This window comes from Struthio camelus, chromosome 2, assembly GCF_040807025.1.
Source record: "Struthio camelus isolate bStrCam1 chromosome 2, bStrCam1.hap1, whole genome shotgun sequence".
Classification (NCBI taxonomy): domain Eukaryota; kingdom Metazoa; phylum Chordata; class Aves; order Struthioniformes; family Struthionidae; genus Struthio; species Struthio camelus.
The window spans coordinates 17,999,847-18,005,846 of NC_090943.1; the positions used below are offsets into that span (position 1 = coordinate 17,999,847).

The window sequence follows — 6,000 nt, forward strand, 5'->3', positions numbered from 1 at the left end:
TCATCCAGGTCACAGTCTAGGGCATGGTTTGCCACCTGTCCTGACAAGCACTTCCATGTTTTTCTCCATGCCTCCCCAACACTTGGAGGAGCTACCCATAAGCATCCACCATCCATGGCAGCCTGTAAGCACCCCCTACAACATCCAGCATAGCCTGTGAGTGGATTGCCTATGAGCTGCTGCTGCTGCTGTTGCAACTTCACAGCATGCCTTTGTGAAAGGATTGGCTGTACAGGATGTTCGATAGCCCATAGCCAGCAGAAGGGGAAGTGGGAGAAACCGCCCCTAACTATGACTGCAGCAGGAACAGAAGCATGCACACTGTAACTGCTTTCCTCAGAATGTGGAAATCACGTCAAGTGGTAAAATGGAAACCCTGACATTTTACCATCTGTCTTCAAATGCTGCATATATATTACATACAAAAGTAGGTTATAAGAATACTGTTAGGACCACAAAATGCGTGAGGTAGAAGGTGCCAGAATTAGGACTCCCTTGTGCTATGCAATATGATACACTTGTTAATAAGATGATCACACAGTACTCTACGAGAGGTCTCTGCTTTATTCCAAGGTATAGGATGGACTCTCTTAGGTGAATAAGATGTTACAAAGAATTTTGCTTTCTCCTTGTTGCTCAGTGTAGTCCTAGCCTTTATTTGCTATTCAAGTCCTCCTCTGAATACAGATGACTAATTTTCTTTGCAGTGATTTCAGTGGCAGAGCTCTCTATACTATCTGTGTGCTTTACAAGCATTTCTGAGCTCTGGTACCTCTGGCAGGTGTGAGGTGGTACTTTATCCACTTGAATGAAATGGAAATGGAGGAAGAGCCAAGCCATCAAGCAACCAGTGTGATCACATCAGGTCCCATGTTGTCAGGGGTTAGGCTTGATCTCACACTCCTCCTGTCCCCGACCACTGTGGCCTTCCCCACCACATGACCAATGCCCTATTGCATCCCTGTAGGCTTGACAAGTCCCACACCCAGGGCCACCTCTGCTTCAGGGTGACCAGATGAGGCACAAGGGGTACCCAAATGGAGATATCGAGGGCTTTGGCTTCGCAAGAGTGTTTAGCATTAGGTGGCAGTGGGTATGCTCAAGGCACAGCTCCCATCATCTCCAGCCCCAGGAGTGCACATTCAGGGCTGAGGTCTCATGGCGCCTGTTCAAAAAGGGGAACACACAACTACTGACTGCAAAGTGGTGAAAACCTCCAGTTAACCAGGCACAAAAGCCCCTGTGGGGGAGAGAGGGACTGAAGCCAGTCCTCTGAGGCATCTTCCAGAAAAGGCATCATGGATGGGGCAGCTCAGGTTTCATGCCAGACTCTGGCTGTACAGACTCTCCCTACCGTTCACACCTTGACACGCACCTCCCTGTCCTCTCCAGCTTGTACCTAGCCAGATCCCAAGTGTGCCTCGCTCTTGGCTCCCCACTTGCACCTCTGACTCTCCATCCCAACCCGATATCCCGACCAGGGCAGTCACTCTTCAGCTGTGGAATCCCAGTCCAGCCGTGGGGTTGTTGCCCCAGACCTGTCTCTTAGCCCAGGATCACCAGGACCTCCCAGCTGCCTCCTGGCCTAAGGACCCCTTGGCTGCAGCGGGAAGACACCGAGGAAGGAGAGGGATTCCCTGCTTTCCTCGCTGTTGCTCAGCCCCTCTGCCCGTCCTTGTCCCCAGGGCTGAAGGAGGCCCTCAGCCAGCAGAGGTGCTGCATGTGCAGCCTGGCCCCTGCTGACGGCTGCAGGGAGCAGCAGAAACTTGGCTGCGCTGTCTGGATGCACAAGAGCATTTGGGTTGGCACTGGGAGCTGCAGGATGCTGGGCTGAGCTTGCTAACACAGGGAGAAATCTTAGATTTTTGACTACTCAGCCCCAGCATATCTCTAATCAGCTCTACAGTCGCTGTTTCTTCCCTTCAAAGGCTATCACTAGGCCAAATTGGAGGAGTTTTCCAAAGGAAAAAAAAATCACAATCCTGACACAAAGCTCAACCTCTGCCAAATTTCAGATCTCTACTCCAAAGCACAGAGGGATAAGAACTATCCAAAAAAGGCATCACCAGGTTCCCCCCTCCCGTTTTTTTCCTTTCTTTTTTTTCCAATTGGACAACAACGCCTTTTTCCCTGTGTTTATTCTTGGAAATGGTTGGACAGATTTGGCTGAAATTTTCCAGAAAAGAACTCAGCCTGAGGCAGACAATCAAGTTGGAAAAATTCCGTCTCAGTGGTTCAAGTCTGGCAAAGTCTGTGAATGCAGTATTAGAGCGGGACACATATGAGTAGCGTTACTCATGAGGAGTTGCAAGCAATCCCACCTTTGCCATATTCAAAGTTATAAAAGCTGCTGATGCTCTTTTCCTTCAGGTGCATCTTATCACCATTTGTGTATGGCACTAGGAAAATAAAGTGAATTCAGAGATCCCACTGAGCCTTTTTGTGCTCTTAACAGCTCTCTCTATTTGAACAGCTCTTCCTAGCTGATGACTGGTTGTACAAAAACACAGTTCCCTTGCCCTCAGTATTTGCATTTGAGCTTCTTCTTCTGGAATAGAGGCAGCTGACGCTAAAATGGGGTTGCTCTCTGAACTAGTGTATTCAAAATTAATAAAAGAAATAAAGCAACACACTCCTCTGGCAGGTTCCCATGCATATTTTCCATAAAAGTTCATTTTTCCACATGAACAAATTGTGAGTATGTGGGGGATTTTCACTGAATCTTGATATGGAGCTTAGAATTCTTGGCGTTGGTCTGGGAAGTTAAAATGACATCAGCTTGACTTTCTATATTGAAATTTTATAGTTGCTGCCTAACCACATCTCTTTGTTCCACACATATTCTCTCTCCTCCAAGCCGGCTGTCTGCCGCAGCTTGCTGTACACAAGCATCATTAAAGCTGTGTGGTTGTATTCCTCACAGCCCTGCCTTCCACTCCCTATACCAGGCACCCGAATGATAAAGCTGCATTTCTTCCTCCGAGACAAAGAAGCATTGTCAGTGTTACCTCTGCCTGCCGAGTGGCCCCGCAACAGCACGGCACGCGGTGCTAGGGGAGCCCTGGCTTGGCACTCAGGTCCTGTCCCTGTCTCTGGTGGCTTGCAGGTGCTCAGGGCATGCTACAGGGTGCCATTGCTTTGGGATGGGTGACCCGCGGGTCAGGGATTGCAGGAAGGCCATGCGTGCTTAGACCTTGTGGGAAACCATCCTGCCTTGCTTGAAGAAGGACAGGGGGAGTGGGAGGAAGGGGAATAGGGCAGGGAGCACCTCGGAGAAGGAGGGAGGGCTTCCCCCACCAGGGCGAGACACCGCAGGCAACATCACCTGCAGCAGCACTTGTTCAGTGCCCGCTCGACGGAGGGAGAGCACACGCGCCCACGCGCCCACGCACACGCCTTGAGACAGGGAAGGGCGCTGAGAGGCAACATTTTTTTAAATTGAGCAGTAGTCTCAGCAGTGGTGTTTTGGTGTTATCTATCTGGCCTGGTGACCCACTAGTTTTGAATACCATGGTCCAGGAGGACTGATTTTGCACTTGGGATCCCTGTGAATCACAGGGTGGAAAAGTGGGAACGTCGGGGCAGGTAGAGTCAACAGAACCCAGCGCCCTGAATCCAGTCTGACAGGCTTTCATGCAGTCATTGCTGTTGTTTCCTGGATTTCAAATAAAAGCTTTCAAGAAAAAGATGATGCTTTCCTGCATGCACTGGGACTTGGAAAGCAGTAAGAGCAAATAAAAGCACTTAACTATCTGGCACGTCGCACCAAAACATTTCTGGTTGCACAGCTCCGTCCCTACTGTTAACAGTCACACCGTAACAGCATTAGCATATACTCTGTAAACAGACTCAGCGCGACCCTGCAGCCCAGCCTCAGCCTTTCGCATGAGGATCACAGCAGCTGGACAAACCTGAGAGGGACTCACTGCGCCTGATATCCAACGCAATGTCAGTTTTGTCTTAGTCCGGCTTGATCACATTAATACCCAGTTTTGCTGTTTCCTACGTCTGCTACATTCAGTCCCTCTCCCATGTGGCAGAGCTGCTAGCTTCTCTGAACAAGATTATCATTTCATCATTCCACTGTCGCGTGGAAATAGCCACAAGACCAGATTAACAGTTAAAGATTGTGAAGCCATTTGCCAAATGCTTCTTGCTATATAAGCAGCAACATTTTCCCCATCGCATTTATATGCTCATTTTCACACACATGCAGACACACACAATGCAGAAAATCTTTACCTTTCATGCGCACAGGAGAGATCCTGGTTTCCTCTCATGGATCAGAAGTAGGATGAAAAACAAAAGCAGAAAAGACCCTGCAAGAGACTCATCTGCTGAGAGTTGTCTAAATCCCAAGCCTGCTCCAGCTAGCAGCTCTAAGTTTGTGCTCTGAATAGAGGCTGTGTTATTTTAACCACAGGATTTCTAGTCATGGGGGAGGAGAGATGGATTAGGTACGTTTGCAATCTAATGCTTCACATTTACCTCAGCTGAAATGAACTACTTTAAGCCTGATGTAAATAAATGCAGCTAAGATATCAATTTCAAGAGCATATTAACAATTATGCTTAAGCTAACATGCTAAATAACTGTAGAAAATTCCAGAGGAGTAAGATAACATACTTTTGTGTTCTTTCCTAAATAAAAGGCATGTGTGGAATTTCATGCTAGATACTAAAGCAAGTGAGAGACAGCAGACGAACTGCACAGACTAACCTACATAAGGTACCGTACCTCATAAAACAATACTCCTAACACCTGTTAACACCTGAATCCCTCAAACATCAGAGCAATCTGGTTTGTCATGGTTTGTAAAAAGTACAGATATGTTTCCTTGGAATCTAGCATTTCAAGGGGCAAATAAAGTTTTCAAGGTAAAAAGCAACATTTTGAAAGGAATGGATATTAGGATATAAAGGATATTAGGTCTTTAGTTCTGTGAGTGCACAGATATTAGCACACAGAAGCAGTGCCCTCTCCAGCGGGGATGTAGGCTTGATACCATCCCTGCAGCTCACTGCTTCAGACAGAGACTGCTAAATACAGGCAGAATATTGTGTTCAGGAAACTGGCTTTTGTTTTTTTGTTTTTAATCCAGCTCAAAATCTGCATTCATTTCCTGTTTTATGAGTCTTTGCTGCTGCAGCTGCTCTCATAACAGAGCATAGGCTCCAGTACTAACCTTCCACGGTCACCTCGGAAGTGATGGCGTAGAAAAACAGAGCCAATAACTTTCTTTCTGAGAGCTGTGTTTTGGAAATAAAACGCACTTACGCTTTGGGCTGAGCTGAGGAAAATGACCGGGCTGCATAAAACTAGAGGAAGCAAGGATAAATTCCAATTTGTCTTTGTCAACAGCGGCTCCACAAGCGCAAGTTTAATTCCATGTTAAATAAAACCTGTGTCTATAAATAACATTATCTTACCCTTACATAATGCTTTTCATGCTGAAATATTCCCGAGTGCTCTACAGACATCATCATCCCATCTGAAAACCGCAGGCGGACAACCCACCCTGGACTGGAAGACAGCGCCGCTGCGTGCGAGGGAGCGCGGCTCGGCTGGCTGGGGTGGAAGGAGGAGCAGCGTGGCCAGCTCAGACCGCGCAGGCTGCTGCTGGCGGCGTATCTGGAATTACTGGGGCTGGCACTGGGCCGGCGTGTCGCAACCAACACCACTGCTCTTGAGGTAGCAGCAAGGAGCGCAGGGCATCAGCAGGTGTGCACCACCTGGGTAGCACTGACCCAAAGAGAGCTTATTCTGATTTATGAGCCCGGAGTCTTTAAGGACCAGCATTGGCCACGAGCACTTTTATGCATCACCCAGCTCAGGCACCAGCTTCCCAGGAAAGGACTGGGGCATCTATTTGACCCACATGCAGTGGGAAGAGTGCCCTTTCAGGAGCATCTGCCTGCTTCCCGGACCACGGGCTGAGCTTCCTGAGCTCCTCTCCCATGCCTGGCCCAGTCTGGTTCAGCTGAGCTTGTGTTTTTGACT

The 6,000-nt window shown here is 48.3% G+C and overlaps 1 protein-coding gene across 1 annotated transcript in view; it reads right to left on the minus strand.

The window, feature by feature from the left end:
• The window catches only part of JCAD (junctional cadherin 5 associated), a 68,278-nt gene extending 63,876 nt beyond the window's left edge, over nt 1-4,402 (minus strand). Inside the window, exon 1 of the mRNA XM_009679631.2 lies at nt 4,243-4,402. The gene's annotated coding sequence lies outside the window, so the exon portion shown is untranslated. The remainder of the gene's footprint in view (nt 1-4,242) is intronic.
• Between the last annotated feature and the right edge of the window lie 1,598 nt (nt 4,403-6,000).